The 26,182-nt window shown below is 48.2% G+C and overlaps 2 long non-coding RNA genes across 2 annotated transcripts in view; both read right to left on the reverse strand.

Annotated features, from left to right (window-relative positions):
* Nucleotides 1-4,884, reverse strand: part of LOC120383786 — a 40,623-nt gene extending 35,739 nt beyond the window's left edge. Inside the window, exon 1 of the long non-coding RNA XR_005588527.1 lies at nucleotides 4,808-4,884. This is a non-coding gene — a long non-coding RNA (uncharacterized LOC120383786). The remainder of the gene's footprint in view (nucleotides 1-4,807) is intronic.
* An 18,094-nt stretch (nucleotides 4,885-22,978) lies between these two features.
* The window catches only part of LOC120384081, a 106,776-nt gene continuing 103,572 nt past the window's right edge, over nucleotides 22,979-26,182 (reverse strand). Inside the window, exon 2 of the long non-coding RNA XR_005588620.1 lies at nucleotides 22,979-24,485. This is a non-coding gene — a long non-coding RNA (uncharacterized LOC120384081). The remainder of the gene's footprint in view (nucleotides 24,486-26,182) is intronic.

Below are 26,182 nucleotides of genomic sequence, written 5' to 3' on the forward strand. Positions count from 1 at the left end.
ATAAAGGAAAAACATGCGTTGGTAGCAGAATACGCCAATGCCCAAGCAAACAACATACATCGTAAAGAACGTACTGCCACTATTGTGGAGACCCAGAAGAGAGAGGACTTTAGGGTCCTCTCAACCCATCACTTTTCACCAGATCCTTCAGCAGGATTTACATGCTGCTCCTGCATTCCTGTCCTTATCCCAAATCCTGAGGCCAGCCCTTTTGGTTTATTTATTTTGCAGAGTCTGGCTTGGGTTTCGGCCCTTGCCTCTCCTCCACCCCTGCCACTGCTTTGCCAAAGCTTCAGACATTTCCACCGGGAGCCCAGATGTTCTACTTTGCCCCCCTACCTATAGGCAGCAGAAGGCACCAGAAACTAGGGAATCACAGAGAGAAGTAGGTGTGGGAATTCTGGGAGTAGTGGGCCTGAGTGCATTAGCCCCTACAGGGCTGAAACAGTCCAATACATTTGAGAAGCACCCTCAGAAAAGCATCTGGTGGGCCCTCATGCGCCATGCTCTTGAACAGACCACTGCAAGATATGGATAAAGACAGCCACCCTTCATTACTGCACTCCTGCTTTACAAATACGGTGGCCAATCCTCAGGGGAGGCTCTAGGTATTTTGCCGCCCCAAGCACGGCAGGCAGGCTGCCTTTGGCAGCACGCCTGTGGGAGGTCCGCCGAAGCCGTGGGACCAGCAGACCCTCCGCAGGCAAGCCGCCGAAGGCAACCTGCCTGTCGTCCTCGCGGCGACCGGCAGAGCGCCCCCCTGGCTTGCCGCCCCAGGCACACGCTTGGCGTGCTGGTGCCTGGAGCCGCCCCTGCCAATCCTGCAGCCCTTACTCACACATTGGGCCCAGAAACAGACCATTTGCCGTTCCTTCTCCTCATCCCAGGCCACTTTCTCTCTCTGACTAGTTCAACCCAGGAATTCCTGCTTGTACGTTGACAGTAGTAGCGAGACTTTTGTCCATGCCTCTTGCATGCTGGCATGACCAAGACCTCGTCTGTCAGACTGGACTCTCCACACCCCCAATGAGCCCTGTAGGGGAGCAACTCGCTACCTTAGACTACACCACATCCACACTGGCCAAATTCCTGCTCTGAGCCTATGCGCGACTCTAATGGGCTCTCTAGTCTAGCAGAGTTAACATGATCCAATGGATGAAAGTTGAAGTTAAACAAATTCAGAATGGAAATAACACAGGGTAATTAACCACTGGAACAATGTACCAAGAGCCATGGTGGGATTCTCCATCTATGGCAATTTTTAAATCAACATGGGATGTTTTTCTAACAGATCTACTCTAGGAATTATTTTGGGGAAGTTCTATGGCCTTGTTATACAGGAGGTCAGACTAGAGGATCACAATAGTCCCTTCTGACGGAGGAATCTATGAAAACATAGATGTTTACACAAACACAATTAAAGCTACTTCACCACCAAAGCAATAGCTCAGTGGTTTGAGCATTGGCCCGCTAAACCCAGGGTCGTGAATTCAATCCTTGAGGGGGCCATTTAGGGATCGGGGGGTGAGGGGGAAGAACTGTCAGGGACAGTACTTGGTCCTGCTAGTGAAGGCAGGGGACTGGACTCGATGACCTTTCAAGGTCCCTTTCAGTTCTATGAAATAGGTATATCCAATAACCATACAAACAGTTATGCAGGCTGGGGAAAGCGGATTTCCCCCTAAACCCCAATTTCTTCTCCATGCTATAAAAAATAAAAATAAAAAACCCTGTGTGGCTGTGAACTTCCTTGGAATTTAGGCAGATGATTATTATTTGTATTACTGTAGCAACTAGAAAGCCCCACTGTGATAGACATGGTGAAAGACAGTCCTTCAACACACGCCTATGAGACTATGCTCATGTGACCAGAGAACAATCCTGGGTTTTGGTTAGAAATTCCTTGAACTATGTTTCTGTTTGACTTCATTGTGTTCATTATACAGCAAAACAAAACAAGAGCTCTAAGCAGTCTGCTAAGCTTCAACACAAAGAGTATATTTTGAGAGTGAGCTGCAATGAGAGATGCACCTGAGCAGCAGGGTGACCAGATGTCCTGATTTTATAGAGACAGTCCCGATACTTGGGACTTTGTCTTATATAGGTGCTATGATCCCCCCACCCCCGTCCCAATTTTTTACAGTTGCTATCTGGTCACCCTACTGAGTGGTGTCAGTGTAGCTCAAATCCTAGGGTTTGGCGGTGTTTGCCTCTGTGGTTTTGGTTGAGCCCATCATAGAAACAGGCCCCAGCACAAATTCCAGATCTGAGTATCGCTGCCTTCCTCGGCCTTTAGGGGTAATTGGGTCCAGAGTTTTGCTCCGTGTCTACCAGTAGTTCTTCCTACTGGGCTTTACCCGCCTTCATCTAATCGCTTGCTGTACAACATGCTTCTCTGGCAATGTCATTCACTGGCGGGGTTTTCCCATCTCCCTGGAGGAGATCATTTAAAGAACAGCAGAAGAGGGAGACCAAAGGACAGACGATTCCAGCAGAACTGCACCCTCTGGAACCTGGATGTCTCCTATTTTGGAGCAGCGAGCCGAGAAAGGCTACACGCCGTGAAATGCAAACTTCTCTGTGAGACAGAGAGCTGAGGAATCTGTTCCCTGCATTCCACCTTGCCAAGAGCTGCCACCCACGCCTGGCCAGGCTCAGACTCAGATCTCTGGACTCCTGACCTCCCCTCCCTGCTGGAGAATGCTGGGACAGCCTGCGCCTGGCTCCCCCATAAGCCTATCATGTGCGGCAGGCGTTACTGGCACCAGCAGCAGCCACTGCATCACCCCAGCTCTCCAAATCAGATTAAAACCACGGAGCGGCCGGGGCCCTGCAGGTTGCGGCATTGTAATTATTCCCCCCACCCCAATTCCTTTCCAGAAATAAATTCTAATGCCTGTGGAGGAGGGGGATGGGAGAGAAGGACCACTAGCTTTATACCCATCAGCTAAAAAGGAACAATCAAGATAAACTCAGTATCTATCACACTAACCTTACATGGAAGTTGGAAACTCAGATTTACTGCATCTGGCACCCTGCTTTCATTCTCGCTCTTACTCACCCAGGCAGGACGCGTTATTGTAGGGTTGCTGGACTAGGGTTGGTGTTTCTTAATCATTTACTTTGGGGATGCAGCATGAAAGAGGGGTGAAGAACTCCAGCTAAAGAATTAGGATTTTGCAAAGAGATAAGGGGAAATCAAAAGAAGGGATGATGTGTTGGCGGGGGAGGCAGGGGAGGGACCAACCAACCAACCTGCCGCTAAGCAGCGTCCTTTTAAAGTTCTGGACAACTCAAGACTTTGGGGGCCAGTAAATCATGGAGCCATTCAAGACTCCATGGACAGTCTGAATCCCACCCAGATTAGCTGCAACCAAGGGACTGTTCACATCTCAGAGACCACCACAAAAATTAGGCGCTGGTTGGCAGCCTCATCAGTAGGCTGAATTCCCGAGCCCCTCCCACCCGCTTAAAAGTGGATGAATCAAATTAGCAGGACAGTGGGGTAGGCAAGTTTGAACCACTGCTTCCGGATATTTAACATTAGATCTTGTTCTCCAGATCCACCAGGCTTTGGGAATAGCCTAGAATAGCTCGAGCCTCCTGCTCATCAGGGCACCCTGCAAAGCTCATCTTCTAGATCTGGGTTGGGAGGGCTGTTCCGTGGAGGGGGTGACTAGAACTTCTGAGCTGCTTGGTTTGCCGATAGGGGGTTGTATTCGTTAGGCTGGACAATTTGTTGTATTTTTAAGCTACATCAAAAAGGTGATCTCGACAGATGCTCTTTTTTAGAGTGTGGATAAATGTAAAAGCATAATAAAAAAATCAGACACCATCCCTATAACCATTCAACCAATTCTACCCGCACAGAGAGCGGCTGTGCCCATCAGCAGGAAGATAATCCAGGGTGCACTTCCCCACAGGCAGTGGGCACACCCCCCCCCTAAGAGTGGCAGGCCAACTTTCAAATTACAGTCATCCCCATCATGTATATGAATAACCAGTCTGGTTCTCCCAACAGGATAACCTGCAGGGGCTTGTTACACAAGGACCTTGGCAGAACCAGGAGCCCCAGATCTTTTCATTGGCATTTCAACCCCAGAGCCAGGTGACTGTGCAGCATCATAACACCCATCTTGCTGTGGCACAGAGAGATGGCAGGCCACTTGGTGGAGTATGTGGCACAGGACTCAACCCCACAGCCTCCCAGCCTGCTCTCCTTTCATAAGGAGAGGATGGGAACGCTGGGGTTTCCTGCAGTGCCCCCAAAGGATCCTGGGAAATGCCTGGCCTGCTACAAACCCCTGGCATAAATAAATAAATTCACTGTGGTCCCTTGTTGTTTGCAGCGTGGTTCTAGCATGTTGGTCCCAGGACACAACGGAGACAAGGTGCGGGAGGGAATATCTTGGACCAGCTTCTGTTGGTGGAAGTGCTGAGTTCTCAAGTGACACAGAGCTCTTCTGCTGATCAGCTCGAAAGCTTGTCTCTTCCAGCAACAGACGTCAGTCCAGTATACAATATGACTTCCCCTCCTTGTCTCTTTCAGAAATAAATAAGACCAAGTCAGATGCTAGAGAGAGAAAGCTGCACTCATACCAGGTTGCAGGGACGTTTGCGTTCATCTAGCACCCCGGAATCCTCTCCCTTTCCCACAGGGATGCTGCTAAGCCCCAGCTGCAATGCACGCTCAGAACAGGCTGGGGTTTGCTCCGAGAGCCTGCCCACAGGCAGAGAGGAAGCAGCAAAGGGGAAGGAAGGGAATATTTGTAATAAACTAAAAGACTCATCAGCAGGCCACACACACCTCAGTTCCGCCCCTGCTCCCACAGCAAGAGCCATCTCCTCCTCAGGCCCCTGCCAGGCCATTCCAGGAAGTTCTTTCTTCTTAAAGGCTGAGGACAATTAATTGAAGAGTTCCATTAAAAAAAAAATATCGTCTTCATCCAAGGCTCTCCCTTCTCCACGCCCTCTTCCAAATATTTTATGGCCTGTTTTACTTTTGGATACAATGTTCCATAACGCTGAGGAGCCGCAAAGGGAAAATGAGAGCTGATGATACTAGGAGACAGGGGAAAGGGAGTAGCCTTTTATCAGCATGTCCAAGGCAAATACAGCCACATGATGTAAGCTAGGTGAGCTGTCCCTCAATAGCCAAGCTAGTGTAATGTGTTTCTGAGACCCATCACCCCACCTCCCAAATATTAAATATCTCTGCACCTTCCGTCATTAAAATTCACTTGAATAAAAGAGGAAGTGCGGTTAACCTCCACACTCTGTTCCTACAAGGAAGAGTCCTATAGGATTTAATGAGCAAAGCCAATAGGGTTCTGTATGATTTAATGGACAATGAAGGCTGGAGTTTTCAAAGCAGACCTTGGAATTTAATTTCAAGTGCGTTTCAATGGGTGTAGGTGCATAACTCCCATAGGCTCCTTCAAACATCCCACCTTAGATTCTTTCTAGATGGTGTTTGAATCCCATAGGATTGTCTTGTAGGGATACAAATCCTACAGGATGACTCAAAAATTCTACAGCAAAGGGTCTCATTCTGTGTTAAATTGATAAATTCCTGGCCCCTAGCTTGGGAACCTCACCAGCAATGGTGAGAAAAGTCCATAGGTTTTGATTTGTCTGTACTATGGCCGCACCTAGGAGGACCCCAGCTATGGACCCAATTGTGGCAGGTGCTGTGCAAACACAGAACCAAAGTCCGTTTACCTCCTTCAAATGCTGCAGCATCAGCAGGGGGTGCAGCCAAGGCCGGACACAGGAATCAGACCCACAGACCTTCCAGCCCTGGTGACGACAGCGTCGCACAACCTGAGCCACACAGATGCTAAACAAACACAGCGGAGGGGGAATAAGCTGTGGGTCTCACCTCTCTGGAGCAGCATTCCCCATTCCATTTGCCGTCACTTTGCCTGCCTCCGCTCCTCAACTTAATTTCCATCTCGTATTGCTCCCTGTAGCACAGATAGTAATGCTGCATTTTATATGGAGAACATTAAAACGGGATAACCTTTTAAAAAGATATTTCCACTTCGCTGCCTGCAAACAGACTTTTGCTCCCCCCTTTACCCCGCTTGCTACCAGATTTTGCTAGAGAGCCTCTAAGCCTATCTAATTGAAAAAACATGAGTTAGGCTAATTGACAGCAGATGAGTTACACTGCAGAAAACCTAAGGAACATTTGCTCAACATGATTTACGGCAGCAAAGCCACCACCTTCCCCACTAGTGCGCCTCACTCAGAGACCTGCTGCCAAAACAGCTCAGCCAGGGGGGTGAAAAAAAAGTAATTAGCGTTTAATTTTTTAACAATTTTTTTACCCCCTTTTTAATTGCTTTACATAAACCTGTCCTAGAGTTTTATGGCCTCCAAAGTCTAGTCCTCCTCGCTGGGTTTAATTAGCACGAGACATGTCTGGCACATTAAACCAGAAGAGGAAAAATATATATATATAAAGCTAAATTTCAGAACTGTTTTGCTGTTGTAATTGCACAGCTAGTATCGAACAGCACAGAGTGGAGAGCACAGAGCTTGGAAATCGCTGTTTGTGTGAAAGCTACAATGAAAAGGCTCTCTCTAGCCAATTGTTAACAGGCCCTATTCAGAATCAGGTTCGACCTCTGCTAACCAGAAAATGTCTGTAGATATTATTAGAGAACAGAGCTGAGATGTTTCCAGGGGACCTTGGTCTGCTTTGAGGTAATGGTTACATTAAGGCTTACAGGGGAAAATTAGCACAGGCACTAAATGTTCACTGCAAAACTGCTTTTCAACTAATTGGCATTCCTGAGGGAGTGTGTGTTTGCTGATGTTCTTCCTGGGTCTCCTCTCCCAGACACGGGGCTGCGTGCGCAGAGACCTGATGTGAACTGTGTGAGCATGTGTTCCCAAAACACACCCAACCAAAATCACAGGGAAAGTCATGGCCCACAGGCCGGGCTGTATCCTGAAGCTGCCTCAGTAGACAGTGGTACGTCTGCATACACAGGATAGAAGGACTGTGTGGAAGTCCTCTAAAATCCATACGCACAACGGAGGAAGGGGTGGGGGGGGGATTTCAGCCTGAGCCCTCAGCATCCTGGTTGTCGTCTGACCCTTAGCATCAAAGCCTCCTGGAACCAATAGAAGCAGAAGGTCCCACCTGTTCAAGGTCCCGAAGCCCCCAGGCTGTAATCCGACTACATGCTTGGTTCTTGTCCCCATTGGCACGGGCACAACAGCCCACCAGGAGCCCAGAACAATGTTAGAAACATGAAGCCATCTCACCAGGCAGACTGCTCCAAGCTGACTTCTGTCTCTGTAAACTGGACATAACATGCACACAACTGAGCCAGGCAATTTTTCATGGAAATTAGATGCAACATGCCAGATTAAGCAGTAGAGGTTTAAACCACGCGTCAGGTTAGCCAAGCCACATGCTCCTTCTCCCCCAGAGGTTTTGGGTAGGTGAGGTTCAGCCCCAACCTCTGACCTCTGCCCCTCTTCCACCAACCACACGTTCCAAAAACAGTCTCATTCTGTCGGCGTTACACCAGTGCCAAACCAGGGGATGAGGCTGCCCATGCTCAGTACCTGTCTCAAATGTTCACGGAACAGAGTGGAGTCACATGGTTATAACACAGCAACTTGAGCTCAGAAAAGCCCCAGCCATCAAATGAAATTTGCCCACCCCGGAAAAGTGGATTGCAAAATAGGAGTCACTATCTTCCACCCCGACCATTTCCCTCACTTTGTTTGTTTTGCACAGTCTGGACTCCTTTAAGGTTAATCAGTTTCAGCTGAACGTTTCAAAAAGGGGAGATACAGGAAGGAGGCGGGAAACGTGTGGGGGTGAGGGATGGGATGGAAACATGAGTTTAGATACCAAGGTGACAGGCACCTGATACAGAAAGGAGGGGGATATTTTCCTCCTTTTTCTGAATTTGCCCCTAAATAAGTTACAAAATCTTGGGATTCCTCCCAGGGAAAACAAAAGATTAGTCTCCTAATGAACCACACCAGCCCAGGATTTGCTCAGCTGTGTTCTCTGAAGTACAAAAAAAATAATAACTAGCCATTTAATTCCTAGGTTCTGTCATCTTCGCCCTGTGAGCCCCTTGGCAACATCAGACTATTTCACTGAGGAGATTTTCCCCCCCTCTTTACCGTGTAGGCTTTGAACTACCCAAACGTCAATCAAAGTCATTGCAGCACATACTCCTCATTCTGCAAGGCCCAAACCTGGGCCTCGGTGTGTGACAAACACTCCAAAATGAAGGACACACAAAAATTAGCCATGCAGGAAGATTGAAATGCTGTGGGATTTCTTCCTTTAGTCTCAATAACTCTGCCTAGAACAAGGGTTCTCAGATTTTTATACTGGTGACCCCTTTCACACAGCAAACCTCTGAGTGCAACCCCCCCTTATAGATTAAAACACTTTTTTGTATATTTAACACGATTATAAATGCTGAAGGCAAAGTGGCGTTTGGGGTGGAGGCTGACAGCTTGCGACCCCCCATGTAATAACCTCACGACCCCCTGAGGGGTCCCGACCTCCAGTTTGAGAACCCCTGGCCTAGAACCTGGGGGTCATGACTCTATTTCTGCTAAAAAAACACTGTCAACAATAAATGTGAGGGGACACCAAATTTGTGTGGAACATCAGTAAGAGACTGAAAAGAGGGCCTTTTAAAGCGGTGTCCTTCAGAGGTTAAATGCAGACTGCTAAATCAATTGTCTAGAACCATTTATTAGTTGTTTGCTATAGCACAAATAAGCACTGCGCTCAGAGCCATCAAACAAGCCTGTGTGTATTCCACAGCTACATCTTGGACAAATAGTCTTATTCCGTAAGGACCTGTTGCAAACAAAACAGATTTCAAAACTCATTCTCAAATTGCCAGTGCTGTTGTTGTTGTTATTATTAAAGTATTTGTATTGTATTGCACCCATGAGCCCCAGGCATGGACCCAGGACCCCATTGTGCTAGGCGCTTGCACAAAAACAGACCAACATGGTCCCTACCTGGTTAAATGTTCTAATACGATTCAGTTCAGCCTTGGTGGAAGGGCAGGGCAAGAGGCAGAGCACAGCCACAAAATGGCTCCTAAAGGGCTGCAGCACCTGCTCTCTGCCATATTTAAAGGGTCAGCCCCTGGAAAGGCATGCTGGGAAAAAAGTCCTATTAGATAGTAGCCCTGAGTGGGGGAGGGTTAGTTGGGAGCAGGCAATCCTCCAGGAGGTTGCTGTTGTATACGGCATGTCATAGCTATATGTGGCAAGCGGGGTCTCATGCACTAGTTCATTGCTGCTAAGTGTCTGTTTCAGAACATCTGTGGTTCAGTGGTTTGGGTGGTAGCCTAGAACCCAGGAAACCTGGGTTCAGATCCCTGCCCTGCTGTGGACTTCCTGGGCGACCTGGCGCAAGTGACAACCTTTTGGTGTTTCAGGGCCCCATCTGGCCAATGGGACTAGTAGCACTTCCCTACCTGGCAGGGGTGTGGTGAGGATAGATGTGTCCAAGATTGTGGGGTGCTCAGATACCATGACAGAGGCCATAGAAGTACCCAAGCTGGACCAGTGTGGTACAGTTAGAACCATAGGACTAGGAGGGACTGCTAAGGTCAGCTAGTCTCAACCCCTGCCATGATGCGGGATTTGTTGTGTCTAAACTATCCAAGACAGATATTCTTTTTGAAAACCACCAGTGAAGGAGCTTCCACAACTTCCCTAGGCAATTTGTTCCCTTGTCCTACTGTTCTCATCGTCAGGAAGTTTTTCCTGGCATTTAATCTAAATCTGCTCTGCTGTAGTTTAAACCCATTGCTTCTTAGGTTAAGTAAAACACTAAAACCTAAATGTGGGGCCATAACTATTTGATAGCATCCCTACTACCCCTGAGCCAGGCTGTGCAAGCTGCAGCCCCATCATCACGCACCAGCACCCCCAGTTGTCAGTCCAGAGGGAACTAGCGAGTGACAAACACAGCAAGCCTCTCGGTCTCCACAAGTCCTCCAGCACACAGGGGCGGAGTTGGCAGTGTCCACCCGTCTGTCCTCGTCCGAGCTAAAAAAACAACCCAGATGTGCCAAGAATGAAACCTCCCCTGACCTTTCCCGTGCAACCCGAGAGCTGTCGCTTGAGCGCCGCATGGTTTAGTTCCAGGCGCTCTGTTAAACGGTCTAAACCGAAAGAAACGAGCTGCTGGAAGACAATCTCATCTCTTTAAAGGTTAGGTGCTGGCACAAACCCATCTGAGTGCGGGCAGAATATGAAAAGGTGATGAAAAGAGATGGATTTACTTTTATACCGTCCTGACATCCTGCTTAAGAAATTCTCAAAGTGCTTTTGTAAAGCTACCAGGGCATCCTGCTGACCGGGCAAACTGTCAGAGACCGGATTTAACAGCATCCCCGCTAACGCCGCAGCTTTGATTTCCGGGCTTCACTTGGGGCTCAGATCAGCTCCCCTCAAAGGCAGCTGAACAATTGTGAATTCACTAAGAGCTGAAGTGGGCCCTTCTCTGAGGCAAAACCACAAAACTCACTGGGAGTGAGGCACCTAAATACCTGTGAGGATCTGGGTCTTTGAGCCTCATTGAGGGGTGATGTGCAAGTGACATCCTCTCACAGGGCTCCCTGCTAATCACTGAGGCTGTCTTGGATTCAGGCTCGTTTAGACCTATTTTCACCAGACCCAACTCAGGGCCAAGTCGAACCTGGTGTAGTTTCTCTCTTCTGCTCCCTTAAACTTGAAAGTGGGGAGCGGGAGGGCAAAAGCTTTCAGTGCTGACTTGACTCCACTTCCAGTGAAGTCAACTGACCTGATTCTGGGGGAGCCGAAAGAGGTGTGAGTTACAGCAGCTTCGCCGCTCCTCTGAATGGGGCTCAGCGACTCCAGCGGGCAGGTAGAAAGGGCAAAAGCAGGCAGGCGTGTGAAACAAGGATCAGACTCCTAACGAACTGATAAGGGAAAGTCAGTCAAGATGGTTTTCCTTGGAATTGAATGGGAAAGGAAGGGCTCAGCCCAGGACCAGGCAAGGCCGGGAGAGAGAGAGACTCAACGAGAAGGTGGTTCCAAAAAGCAGCAGCACAAATAGAAATTAGTAATCCTGGCTGATGCACAGGGCCGAACCGCCAACCCACTGTAACGGGCTGTGGATCGGGGCCCGGAAAGCCCAGCTTTCTGAGTCCATTTGAAAAAGGGTGATCAGACACAAGTGCTCTACATACAATTAAATTTAAATGGTTTTATTAACCTAACGAGGGTAGCGAGGAGCCACCACTTCTCCAATTGTTCAGGCAACACTTGCTAAAAGCAAGATCCATTAGACCCGGGATGGCCAAACTTACTGACCCTCCTAGCTGCATATGATAATCTTCAGAAGTTCAAGAGCCAGATGTACCTGCTGGGGCTTGGGGCTACAGCCCTGCTTCTGCTGAATCCCCAAGACCCCACTCCCTGCCGGGCTGAAGCCCTGAGACCCCCCACCCCCGCATCCCCACCCCACACACACAGGGCAGAATTCCCCCATCCCAGTGTGGTAGGTGGAAAACGGGGAGAAAAGTGGAAGGTTCCATGAGCTGCACTTTAACTTTAAAAGAGCAACATGCGGCTCACAAGTCACAGTTTAGCCTCCTCTGCAGTAGACTGCGAAATAGGCCTGATTTACACTTAAAAATTAGATCAACCTCACCACATTGATGAGGGCTTTTAAAGTATTTCACACCCTAAGCATTGTAGTTACATCAACCTAATCCCCACTGTAGACGCAGCTAGGTCTACAGAAGAATTCTTCCCTCAACCTCGCTACTGCCGCTCAAAGAGGTGGATTCATTACCTTGACGGAAAAAAAACCTGTCGATGTAGGAAGTGTCTACACTACAGCGGCCCAGCTGTCGCACTTCTCATGTAGACATAGCACAGTCTCCCGCGAGACATTTAAAACCGTATAGGACACAGCATTCTAGTTGTGAACCTTCCTGCCTCTGGCAGCAGTGGCTGGGTTAGCAGATTACATCTTTCTGGGCTGTATAACTTCATAAAAATGAAAGATTTGAACTAGCTTACCAATTGCAAACAAACACCTACACTTTGCAGAAGTGACTCAGGCACAGAGGGAATGATGTATAAAGGTATTTACATGGAATTTGAAAAATGCCACTAGGCGCCTAATTGCATCTTTAGGTGCCTATATACTTTTAAAAATCTGGACCTTTGTCACTCTGTGCCTCAGTTTCCCCAACTGTAAAATGTAGATAGCAACACTGAGACCATTGGTTATTTCATAGCTTCAGCAGAGATAAGGAGAGTTAGAACAAGATCCTGGAAATCAGGATTTTCATGGATTCCAAGGCCAAAAGGAGCCACAGACACGATCAGGTCTGCATGACACAGGGCCATAGAACAGCCCTGAATTAGCTTGTTTCATCTTTAAAGAAAACATCCAATCTCGATTTTAAAATGGCCCCTTGATGCGGAATCCACCACAACCCTTGGTAAACTGTCCTATGGGTTCTGGGTTTCAGTCCTGCCCCTGCCTGATTGCCTGCGAGACCCTGCACCTCAGCACCTCATTTGACCCATCCCCTACCCATGAAATAGCTCAGGAATGCGGGTGTGTGGCTTAATAAATTAAATGGTTGTCCAGAGGCATCAAGATCCTCAGAAGAAAGGGGCAAACAAAATGTTAACACTTTCAGAGCTGGTCAGAAAACAGCAAGGAATTCCACCAACTAAATCAATCAAGAAAATAGAAGTTACCATCTCGAGTTTTATCCGAGTTTTTGTTTGTTTGTTTTTTGGTGGAGATTTTCTGGTGTTTGGGGTTTTGGCCGGAAACTGAAAAATGTAGATGGAAATAAATTTCCTGTCCAGAAAAGGCCATTTTTCAACCCAAACATTTCCACCCACTCTACATTTCATTAAAGGGCCCCAAGCACTTCTCAGGGAGAGCCGGTGTGCCTTTGTCAACATGCCCCCTCTCTTCCCCTTGGTTGGAGACATCCGGCGCACACCTGCAGCCACCGCGCCTGCCATTGGTAAGCTGTCAAAACAAACAAAGTGTGTGCAGCATCCAAATCTGCAAGCCATCGGTGTAAGGGACCACCCCAAGGCCTGGAAATTCCCCCCGAGCTGGCCAGCCGCTCAAGCAGATGGGTTTTATGGGCCCCGGAGGAGAAATAACATCTCAAAGAGAATCTAGAACTCCTAAATACACACCAGATGATGCAGGGACAGATGACAAGGGAAGGAGATAGGGGTTAGAATAGAAACCGGGGACGGGGGAGGGGAATGGGAAGAGAAGGATGTAGCTAAACACATGGGAAAAGCTGCCAGCAACTCCCTCCTCTCCGTGCCCCAGGCTGCAGCTCAGCCAAGTTCCCTTGCTCACTCCTACCTGCTGAGATTTATTTTTATTTTGTTGGTTTGCTTCAGACTGAAACAAATTATTATTTTACAGTAAAGGGAACAAACTAGGAACCATCTCCCCAGCTGCACCCTGCTGCCACTTCTCCAAGCAATAGAGAAAAAGTCTCATCTCACCCGCTGCACCCCGATTGCTCCTCCTCAGGTCATGAAGGCATTGCTGGGGAGATCTAACCCTGTGCACACAGCCACTCAAATGGATTTCTCTTTGGCACCATTATTGCTACTGTCCACGCAGAGCAACCCCAGCCCCGATCCCCATCTCTTCCTTTCCATTAGTGACCCCGGCTGGTGTAATATCATTTGCTCTCGCTTCTTAAAACAGCCTGACCCTTTCTCCAAACACGGCCTTGACAGGGGACTCCCGGCTCCCTTTCAGAGTTCAAGCTGAACTTGGTTCAGGTTCATGCCAGACGGTTCTGTCCCAGATTTTCTGAGGATTATTTGGGGATTTCTTTGCAGGGTTTAGAAAAGAAAGAAAAACATGGAAAGAGCAAAAGAGCCTTGTAAAGGGGTTGGGGAGGGAATACAAACTGTGCTCGCGCTAATCCATGGGCCAGATTCTCAGCTCCAAGTGAGTTGTGCTTGTCCAGTACCTGCGGCGATGGGAAGAGGTTAGTTACAAGCCACTTCTCTAGTCCTGGGGAGCCCAGGGGTAACTTAGAGCAGCCTCTCCACGTCCTCTAAGTTACAGCAGCTGTGGACTGTCCCCTAGGTTCTGCCCTGGTCCTGCCTCCTCCCTCTTCCCACACCAAAGTTGGGTAGCTACAGGCAGAGGAATCTTTAGCTGCTGCAGGAACTCACACGGAGGATCCAGCCCCCTAGATGCAATTTTTGAAAATACAGCAAAGAACAAAAAATAAATTAAAAATAAAAAGGGTTTTACCAAAATCTAATGGGCCAAACTTTTAGCCTCTCCTTTTTGTGCACATGCAAAATGGCTACAAACCACCATTTCCTCTGGCCAATGTGCATGCCCATATCTGCATGCCCCAGCAGCAGTGCTGAGATTGCATATTTTTGCCTCTTTTGTGCCAGCATGATGAGTCAAAATCTGGGGCCCTGGTGTTGTTCCAGTTTGGAGCAGAACTGGAGCAGCTGGATGACCTAGTGGCATGGCTCCTGCCTACAGGGTGAAAGGTCCTGGGTCCTTGCTCTAGGAATTATTTTGCAGAAGTTCTCTGGCCTGTGTTAAACAGGCAGCCAACAAGGGCCCTTTCTGAACTTGGAATCCGTGAACCCATGATGGAGTCTGGTATTTTCTTGGATGCAATCTTGTTTGTTTACAAGGAATGTACCAAGTCCTATTTGTACAGATGCAGGAGGAACCAGAAAATAGGAGTTAGCTTCTCTGGGTGCAGCCCCACACCTTTTTAGCCAACCCCAGAATCTTCCTCTAGGCTTCTTCTGGATCATACTGTGCATAGAGGCAGACACACAGAATACTCAGCCAAACCCCTCCACCCACTCAGTCCAGAACTCTGGGGCGAGTTCACAACTCCTTTTGTGTTAGGTCGGGGGGGATGGGCTTGCGACTGGCTTGTCCTGACAGTTATGTTAATTGTAGGATGCATTCCCACCCAATCTCAAAGAGGTTTGTGATCCATGCCGTCACCAGTACTTCTCAGCATAACCATTTACAAACCACAGCGCATCGGCCATCTTGCACATACACGAAAAGGAAGCCATATCAAAGCGTGACCCAATACAATTTAAAAAAAAAAAATCTTTCTAGGACATATTTTTAGATTGCAGGGAGAACATTTAAGGCAGAGGTTCTCAAACTGGGGGTTGGGACCCCCTCAGGGGGGTCACGAGGTTATTACATTGGGGGGCGTGAGCTGTCACCCACCACTCCAAACCCTGCTTTGCCTCCAGCATTTATAATGGTATTAAATATATTAAAAAGTGTTTTTAATGCATAAGGGTGGGTCACACTCATAGGACTGCTGTGTGAAAGGGGTCACCAGTACAAAAGTCTGATTTAAGGGAACCAGAATCTTTCATGGCTAGTTGGCAATCCTTATAGCAGTGTTATGCTAGAGTAACCAACTGGCAGACTATGTATCATGTCCTCTTCTAATGGTTGGAGGATAACAACCTACTATTGCTAGCCACTAATAGTTACTGCATTAGCACAAGTGGTAGCAGCAGGGTCGGTGCAACCATTTAGGCGACCTAGGCAGTTGCCTAGGGCACTGGGATTTGGGGGGCACCATTTTCTTCGGCAGTGACCGTGGCGGCTGGATCTTCGGCCGCCCCGGTTGCCGCCGGCATTTAGGTAGAGGGAGCTGGGGCAGCGGAGCGCAGGGAGGGCTGCCTGCAGCAAGTAAGTGGGGGGGGGACACACAGGGGAACTCACCGCCCCAGCTCACCCCTGCCCCGCCTCCTCCCAGAGCACGCCGTGGCTGCTTCACTTCTCCCGCCTCCCAGGCTTGCGGCACCTAAGCTGATTGGCGCCGCAAGCCTGGGAGGCGGGAGAAGTGAAGCAGCGACAGTGTGCTCGGGGTGCTCGTGCTCATAGCAGGGGTGAACTGGGGTGTGAGGGGGTACCTCAGGGCAGAGGGCTGTAGCTGCCGTGGGGGGAGGGGGAGCTCAGGGTGGGGACACAGGGGGAGGGGCGCAAGGTGGAAGTTTTGCCTAGGGCGCGAAATATCCTTGCACCGGCCCTGGGTAGCAGCCAGTGTTGCAATGCTAACGTCTCCTATTTAAACCATGCAGCATGTAATTACAATACAAACGAGAACCAGAAAGGGAAGCAGAGCCAAGGTAAGTGAAATTCAGAAAGGAACCAAAGAAAAGCATAGGAATGGTTGGAAAAGATTATTTTGGTTTTAAGCATTTTGACAGTACCGCTTTAAAATGGATTTCAGCCATCCATAGCGAGGGGGTCAGAGCCAAGTCAAATCAGCAGTACTTCTTATTTCTTTTCCTCTCTGCTGCATCCAGCCCAAAGCAAAATAAAAGTGCTGAAACAAGTAGTTCCCTTCAACCCTCCTTTTCCTGGTGAACTGTTTTACAATAAGCTACCTGCTGGGGTCACAGAAACATGAGAGAGGCGCCTTTCACCTCACACAAAAGCAGGAGGCGGGGGAGGGAGACGCTCTGAAAAGCTTGCAAAATGGAAAAAAGGAGAAGGGGAAAAAAAAAAAAAGACACAACACTACCCCTTTTTTCATCTTCTGCAGCCTTTATTAGAGACCATTTCTGTCCCGCTTTGGCTCACCATCTCTCAGCCAAGCTCTTCAGATACCCAGCTCACATCCAGGGCCCTAAAGGTACATTTGCCAAGCAAGAAGATGAAAATCAAAGGGTGTTCAGTGACAGAAAAAAGGGAAAGTAGTTTTTCTGCCTTAAAAGTAAAAGGGGAGAGAATGGAATAGATTGTTTATTAAATCACATGGGCAAGACAAGAACCCACTCCAAAGAGAGGCTCAAGCAATGGGCCCCTTGTGAGTGAAGATGGTGCTCATCTCGTGGTGTTTAACTTATAACCAAGTGGCAGCCTTTTATGTTCTATTAAATGGTTGCTTTCGAGCTGGGGATTAGCTAAAGCTAGGATAGAAAGGGTGAGAGTGCTGGGGACCAGGGGCTTCATAAGAGTCAGTGAAACAAGTGCCAGAACTTGAACCCAACCTCGCCCAAGGTACCACGGTGCTGGGTGGGTGGAAGCGGAGAAGATGGGGCTTTTTTCCTTCAGAAAAATTCTTCTTTTGGTAAAATGTAACTATATATAAACATGAGATGGGTGTGATCAGCAGCAGCTTGAGCCAGGGGTGGCATGGCTAGATGTCGGGGACGCCTCTTACCAGCACCTCATCTTGGTGATGCGCCTCCATCCTGAAACGAAGCATGGCTGCTGGTCCAGTGTTTCCCTGCTCTCTCCCCCAACACACATGCACCATAGCTGACGTATAGCCCTCCATCCCTGTCGTCCAATTCCACACTGCTCCCGAGAAGACGCTCTCAGTCAGATCCAGTTGTCCAGTGATTGTCTGGTGTGCATACACCGCCACTCATTTACACTTACAACCCAAAGTGAAGATTTCAACCCCAAGGAGCCCAATTGCTCATGGTCTAAATTCAATGTTGCCAATAACAATGCATGAGAGATGTGTTTGGCCCTTGTTCTTTAGAGATGAGAAACAAGTGCATTGACCCCTACCCCACAAACCCCTCCACACAGTCCCCAATTTATCCATCAGGTTTTTAAAATTCACCGTCATTTCAAATGGAAAAATATTAGCGCGTATTTATTGCTTGTAGCCCTAGACAGCAGATTGGGCCCACTCCCTTAAGACAAAGCAGTACAGAACCAAGGTTAACTGCAGGGTGGTCCACCTTTTCACCTCCATAGACCTACGTGCCAATGGCGTGAAAATTTAGTGACTCTCAGCAGCCTCGTTCCTGTTGGACCTGAAAACCACCCACAGTTGAGTTCAGCATGGGGCCTGCTACTTTAAAGAGCTCGGTCTGTTTAGTGTATCCAAAAGAAAACGGAGAGGTCACCTGATTGTAGTGTATAAGTACCTTCACCGTGAGAAAACACTGGGCACTAGCGGGCTCCTTAACCTGATGATGAAAGGCATCAGAAAAACCAATATCTGGAAACTGATGCCAGATACAAAATTGTCCAATAAGGAACAAATGTCTAACAGTGAGTGTGATTGACCATTGGAACAAGGAAGCGGTGGGTTTTCCATCTCTGGCTGTCTTCAGATCAAGACTGGAGGCTTTTTTGGAAGAGACTATTTAGCCAAAACACAAAGTTATTGGGCTTGTTACTAAGGTAACGGTTTAATTTATGCGCTATACAGAAGGTCAGACTCAGTGGTCTTAGGCTCCCTTCTGTCCTTAAACATCTATGAGTAAATTCAAGCCTAAGATGTGGAGCTGGGTGTGGAGTTGATACTGGAACAGAGGTACCACCGCTCAGGTGTGTGTGTGTATAAAGACACCAGCACAATGCTGTGCCAGCTCCAGCCATTGCTGTCAGCCTCTCGGTTTTAAAGTTTCTACATGAATTTCGGGGCTTGTGAAAGACAAAAGTAAGTGCCAGTTTCCTTTCGTGCACACTGCTACTACAGAGTCCGCAGCCTAATAAGCATTAATAGAGGTTACAGTTTATCTAAGGAATAGGATATGTCAGTCTAAGTGCCTGTAATGATGTTTGACAGTGGCAGACGGGAATAGAAGCCTCCAGAGTCAGGCGGCTAAGCATGGAGCTGTGTCGGAGACAGGCTGTGTATAGGTGTAAGGCTCCCTAGGACAATCGCATAGCAAGCAGGAGCTTGCTGCTGCCAGCTTTGTGCCTGGAGATGAAAAGCTCCACACTAGCACTGGCGCAGTGCTTAGGAAATCAAACGGCCCCATGCAGCTCTGTACTGGAGCCTGGATATGTCGGTTAGCCACGATGACCCTCCCTGCAGGAGATTGCAAAACGAAGGGCCTCACCATGCAAGGTGCTGAGAAGTCCCAAGAGAGGCCCCTGGGAGCCGACGGGAATGAAGGGCCCTTCGCACCTTTCTGGAGGCACTCAGCCTTTTGCAGAATCAGAGCCAAAGAAAGGGAGACAAAAGCGTTTCAAAAGAACCTCCTTTAACATAACTGGCTAACCATGGAGTGCCCTCTTATCGGCCAGCCCAGGCGCCAGCCAGCACAGTGCACACAAAAGCCAAAAGGCAGCGCTTGGACCGAGTCAGCTTCCACTTATTATTTGCATTTCGTAAAGCAAACTAATAAATCCCCACGAGTTTATCTGCGCCTCCCGTTTGTATTTATTAGCAAGAACAACAGGCTGGTTTTCCTCCTTCGTTACACAGGTAAATAGCGGCACAGCTCCCACCCCCGTCTCCTTTCAACAGCCCGGCCTTGTGTTGACTCTCCATCTCTAAACAAGCTGGGATTACACGACCGACCCATAAGAAGAGCAAACAGCCTTTGAAGTAAATATTAGTTATGAACTCCGAGAGGGAAGAGTCTCACAAGGAGCAGTGCTGGGATCCACTTCCCCCAAGCTCCTGGAAGAAATAATTCACATGCCTCAGAGTGACAGCAGAGCCTGGGCAAGGCTGTGTGCGTCCCCCTGCCCAGCACAACCCCCGCAGTGGTCTCCACTGGCATGAACAGGGAACAGACACCACCACCTCAAGTCAGCCTGTCCATGCAGCCGCAGATTCATCCAGGAGTAGCTCCCAGGAAGAACATAAGGACTGTCAAACTGAGTCAGACCAATGGTCCATCTATCCCAGGACCGTCTCCAACTCTGGCCAGTGCCCAAACCTCAGGGGTAGCGTGCAGAACAGGGCAATTATGTCTTTGCTCCCAACTTCGGGCAGACAGAGGTTTAGGGTCGCCCCTGATGCATCCCTGACCATCTTGGCAAATAGCCACTGATGGACCTTTCTTTTTTGAACCCAGTTATACTTTTGGCCACCACAATGTCCCATGGCAATGAGTTCCACAGGTTAATTGTGCATTGTGTGACAAAGTATTTCCTCTTGTTTGTATTAAACCTGTTGCCTTTTAATTTAATTGGGAAATCCCTGTTTTTTGTATTGTAGTAAAGAACACTCCTCTATTCACTGTTTCCCTCACCATTCGGGATTTTTATAGACATCTATCATATACCCCCTCAGTTGTCTCCTTTCTAAGCTGAACAGCCCCAATCTTTTTAGTCTCTCCTTGAATGGACGCTGTTCCCCACCTTTGATCATCTTTGTTGCTCTTCTCTGAGCCTCTTCCAATTTCACAAGATCCTTTTGGAGATGGGGCAACTAGAACTCAACCAGAACCGGACACAGTATTTAAGGCACCTTGGATTCGTATAATGGCATTATAGTATTTTCTGTCTTATTCCCTATCCCTTTCCTAATGGTTCTAACCTTCTGCTGGACTTGACGACTGCTGCTGTGTATTACTTTGCACTTGCCAGTGTTCAATTTCATCAGTCTCGTGCACGTGCACACACACACAAATTACTCTAACAATTTACATCTTATTCTGTTTATACCCTTTGTGCACAGGCCATTGACATTAGTGGCAACCTACGCTGGTTAATGCTTTAACTTGGACCTTCTCAAGCACCCAGTTCAACCTCATGCAATAAGTGAAATGGGTCTACATGGCTCACAGGTAGACACCAGGGATCACTTGCCTTGGGCCCAGTCCGCGCTATTTTATTTTTCACTTTTGATGAAAGCAAAGTTACAATAAAATGTGAACATGCAACATCATCTGCTACTTATTAGAGATCAGGTTAATAGTCAAAGAAGCTGGCTAAAAGATTCTGGCTTGGTGGCAGGAGAGCCCTCCTCCTCCTCATAGTATGCCACAAACGGTGACCAAATTTCTAAATACCGATCCTCTTTTTGATGCTTTTCTTACATACCCACTTGGTGTGACCGTTTTTCCATGATAAAAACAGTCCATATTTTACTATACCACAATTCCATAAGAGGAGGGGGTCATATTTTTTCCAACAAAATCTTGCTGCTAAAAATAAAAAAGAAATTAAGTTGTCGTTCTGTTTAAAATGCAGACCCTTTCCTAGAGCATTAGATATGTAGGGTCCAGGCATCTCCAGGACACACTGATTTTGTGATCAGATGAATCTCTTTAATGATTTCCCCCAAAACCGATGTAGTTCCTGGACACAACCACCACCTGTATAAGCACGTTCCCCTTTCCCTACAAGGCCTCCAACAGAGCACGTCCCCATATAACTATTTCAATAAGGAGAGGTGATTTTGTTTAAAACCATCATCAGTTACATCAGTTCTGCCTTTAGCGTGGATGTAATTACTGCAGTATAAAGATGCCTTGTACAGTATAGCTGCTTTCAACTACCTGAAGGGGGGTTCCAAAGAGGTCTCAAGAGGTCTCAAGAGGTTCCAAAGAGGTCTCAAGTTGCAGTGCGGGAGGTCTAGGTTGGATATTAGGAAAAACTTTTTCACTAGGAGGGTGGTGAAGCACTGGAATGGGTTACCTAGGGAGGTGGTGGAATCTCCTTCCTTAGAGTTTAAGGTCAGGCTTGACAAAGCCCTGGCTGGGATTATTTAGTTGGGGTTGGTCCTGCTTTGAGCAGGGGATTGGACTAGATGACCTCCCGAGGTCTCTTCCAATCCTGATATTCTATGATCAGATGAGTGCAGAAGCCATTGTAGAGGCTAGCAGGTGGAACTGTAGCAGGAAAAGCAACCAACAGGAGGGTGTAAGAAGGGTATAGACATTTTATAGCTGCCCGTTGGTTGTTTTTCCTGCTATAACCTCCCCTGCGTGGGTAGGTTACACTCACACTCCCTGTGTAACTTGCCATACACCATCATGTATGTTACCTCGGAATGCACAGTTTGACTATGTGGTGGGTTTTACATTGACTGAAAAAAAGAGTCATCTTCACGCAGACATTTTAGGGACACTGTCAGTTGCCCACTGGAGCAGTGCTGTTAGAACAAGCAGGATAAGCACCCTGGCTTGAATTCCCTCCCTATAAACGGCTTAGGCTGTATTTTTAGCAGAAGTGTCTGATGAATCCCCAGGCGGCAGCAATACTGGGACACAACGCAATCATGAATATCCAGGTTTGACTCACTGACGGGAACCCTATAATTTCCCTGAGGGCCGTTCCTACTAGTTATTGCTGCCGTATTGAGGCTGGGGCTGCAGAATGCCAATACACTGAGCTTTGCTCAACTCTTCGTGCATCCAGGAGGAGAAATACCTGCACAACCATTCAAAAGCACTCCAGCAGCTGGATAAACCACAGGATTACTCTTGCATTCAAGCCAATTTAGCTCTTTACACTTCTCCCTTGGCTCCCCTGTGGACCTTGTAAGTATATCACTGCCACAAGACAGCAGTACATGACGTGGGGGAAACTGTTTTAGGAGTAGCTCCCGCAGTCAGAGTCTCCTCTCGCTTGCACTAGTGTGACTAACAACTTCCACCAAGTTATTCTATTTCAGGCTTGTATAGGCGAGAGGAGACTCAAGACCAACATTTGACCTGCCTTTGGGTTACCGGAGAATGGAGGAAGAAGAACATCCTTTTGATCAGATCTATTCTGCACCACTAACAGACTCCCAGTTCTGCAGCTGGGCATGTACATACATGAAATGGCCCCCCAAATGGCGATCTATGTGCCCATTAGCAAAACGGGGCTCCTTAACTGAACGAACAAATGTGAAGCTGGCTCCCCGCATCTTTCATTATGAGCCACACAAAACCATCACTACAAAACCACAAGCCACTCAACCATCATTTGATTTGTGGTTTCATAACTCTCAAATATCGGTCCAAGGGCATGAAAAGGGGCTCAAAACCTCTGGAACAATTCTGGGCCAAAAGGATAGTTTCAAGTAAAAAACTATGGGACATACAGCATTTCTGACTGAGTTTCTGCAAGTTTGAACCCAAAACACAAAGCAGGGCAGGAAGCCAAGGCATAGCGATACCGATTCAATAGGTGTGCAGGAAACCATACAAACTTAAACCATGAAATGTTTTACATCTCTGATCTAGACCCTTGATAAGAGAAGCATCATCACACACTGAATTCAATCATATTAAACATACAGTCTTTATTCTAACTTGTCTTCAATGAGAAAATAGCTCCTACGGAGAATTGAAGAAGGCATAAATCTTGTCCGTTTTGAAAAATATTTTCAATCTCTGTATTAGTTAGATCTCTTTTTACTGTATAGTTCCACAGGGCACCTTCTTGTGCTTTGCATGAATATTGGGAGGTGGGGAATGACACCACTCAGGTTTGGGAGTTGAAAACCACACACATTAAGGGAGAGGAATTAAAATTCAGAGTTGCCACTTGAGCTGGATGCATGTTGGGGCCTGAACTCCTGCTTACACCGTGTCAGGCTTCCACTCTCCAGCTGTCTGACAGGGCCCAGCGTAGAGGTGTCTCAGAGCTAAGGCAGAAGGAATTGAGTAGCAAGAGAGGCAATGGATTTTTTTTTAAGAGCGACATTTAATTGATGCTGAAGGTGACAGTTCCCCAGCTTGTTACTGTTGCCTTGATCTTCCCCCTCACTGTGGTTACAGGTCTCCTGCGTTCCTTCACCTGGTCCCCCACCCAACCTGGTTTATTTTTTAAACGAGGTTGCAACGATGCGTTGGCCCCTTCTGTTTTTGACGGCGTCCCCTTGGCCTTGCGCTGGACTGACGTATGCAGGACCATACAGCACGTCTTTTCCCTACACCATGAGAGGATTTGCATCTCACGCGACTATCCCAGCAAACACACCAACGTGCTCTCATCACCAGCCAGACACCAACAGCTGTTCCCATCATGCAGCTCCCAGCGTTGCACGGGCTTAGAGGTTTTCACCTTTGCTACTGCCACGGCAAGGGGCTGCATTGTTGGAGCAACGTGCTCTCCGCACTGGGTCATAAACGAGCCACACATACAGGCCCAAGACCCAAAGAAGTCAGAAGGGAGAGAGGAGAAAAAAAATTCCACAGCTGCTTCCATGGAAACGGGTGAACAGTGGGCTCTTTCCAAAGAGCAGGGAAATCAAGCTCCCGTTTGGCTTAAAAGCACATCGCTGTTCACTCCAACATATCCGGCCTGAAAGTCTCCTGGCCAAGAGGAGAATTTCCAAGTCTAAGGGCCCATAAGAATGCGTCTTGAAGGAGGCTGGTTAAGTCCCATCTCTGCGTGGGAACCCCGAGATAAGCGAGAGCCAGGAGGAAGCTGAGTAAAGCAGAGAAATTGAACCACAGTAACTGCACGGTGGGCAGCTGGCCAGGAGTCCATTTCCATGGTGGGGGCGGCTAGTTGAAAGCTCCCACCACAGCCTCCAAAACCCGAGCTCCTTTCCCTCCAACGCCTCTGTTCCAGGTCTTGCAGGTGGAGGGTTCCCCTTCTGCAGACTGAGGGGTCCCAGGCAAAGCTTCCCAGAATTTCACTTCCCAAAGGGCTACTGGGTGGAATGAAGCCCCTTCCACAGAGACAGTCCTGGCCCGTGCTCCAGCAGCAGGTTGGTTTTCCTGTTCGCATCCCAGGTCCATGTGCCCAGAATTCTCTTCCTCTCTCACCACAGAACCTGCAGAAGAAAAAAAAAAAAGGCAAGGAGTGAATGGTCTGTCGGGCAATGGATTGTAACAAAGGAATAAGCACTTCCTCCGCTATTACTAAACTGAACATGACCCACTTCCTCCAAACAACAGAAAGACTGGAGCAATGCAGGCAAGCGTAGATATCAATTAGCAGGTCTGATGGGTCCCTTAATGTTGGGCCCGCTGCCGTAAGGTGCTTCAAATCTGTGGAGAGAAGCTGAGTATTCAATTCATACTGAAGTCACAAACTCTCGGCACCTTGCACAATCGAGCCCTTGGGAAGTACAAACCCAGACCCAAGTCCACAAGGACTGCACCCCCACATGTTAACTTTGCTGAAATGGGGAGAAGCAGGTAACAGGCGCTGCTTTCCCAGCAGTCTCAGGGTAATCAGCTCCTTCCTTCCTGAGCTAGGTTGGGGGCAGCGTGCGGAGGAGGACTGAGGACTGGAGGGAGTGAAGTACACAGCACTGCCAACCCTGGCTAGCATGGGGAATGCGTAGGTTGGAAGTGATGGAAGGTGACCCCTGCAATCTTTTAGACTGTAAACTTTTTGGGGCAGAGACTACCACCGTTTCCATATACAGCCCCGAGCACAAGTGCGGCGCTGACCTGGCTGTCCTCGAGACTCCATCACAATACAAAAATGTGAAACACCACCAAGAATTGCACCTAACGTTGCCTTTCTCACTTGGATTAGATTTGCTCTCCTTTACACAAGCTTTTGTCTATTGTGTCTGTTTAGACTAAGCTCTTCGGGGCAGGGACAGCATCTTCCAAAAGCCACCGTCTTCTGTACAGCACCTAACACAACGGATCGAGCCAGAGATGGGAACATCACTACACAACGCCTGGTGCAACAACATCAACCGTGGCTGGTGCAGCGGTCCACAGTAGATTATTCACCACTGACGATGATGGTACAATGGGCCCCAATCCCAATGGCGCCTTTATGCACTACCACAACACAAGCCAATGTCAGGGCAGAACGAGGCTTCTAATGTAGGCTCATTACCACACTGACTGCTGCCCAGGAGGCTCCAGGTATCAGCACAGCAGCGGAGCCAGCCGGGCATGAGCAGCAACCATTTAAGCTCCCCCACACACTGCTCATGCTGACCCCTCTAAGGGGAGAAAGGAGTGCAGCCTCTGTTTCTCTTCAGTACTTGACCTCTCTGCTGACATGACATCCCTAGGGGATGCCAGCAGGGATGGAGGATCGTGTGATGTGGACACACTGCACTAGAAACTGGTCTGAGACCTCTTAGTTCATTTCCAATAGGCTGCCAAAGAGCTGTCGGCAGATAACCGAGCCAGCCAACCCAAGGAGCTATAATTCAGTGATAAGAGCGGAGGATGTGCTGACCTCATTCCTGGGAAAAGCAATGTACTCAGCTGGATCTCCCCAGGGAGCCAAGAAATGACATCTGCTCCTAGGGTCGGCGCCTATCATCTTGGTGTGTGATTAAGAAACTGATCTGCAATAGAAATCTTTGCTTAGTATGGCTCTGGATTGATTACATCGGCGTGCATGATAGAGGGTTGATGAATATGAGAAACAGGTAGAGGACGATGTCTGGAAATGACATTTTGATTTCCTTTCAATAAACAAAAGGCCATGGTTGGGAACACATAGATGGCGAAATCATTTACCACTACTTTACGGATACATAGCTCCCTCTTA

Source organism: Mauremys reevesii, linkage group 15 (assembly GCF_016161935.1).
Source record: "Mauremys reevesii isolate NIE-2019 linkage group 15, ASM1616193v1, whole genome shotgun sequence".
Lineage (NCBI taxonomy): Eukaryota > Metazoa > Chordata > Testudines > Geoemydidae > Mauremys > Mauremys reevesii.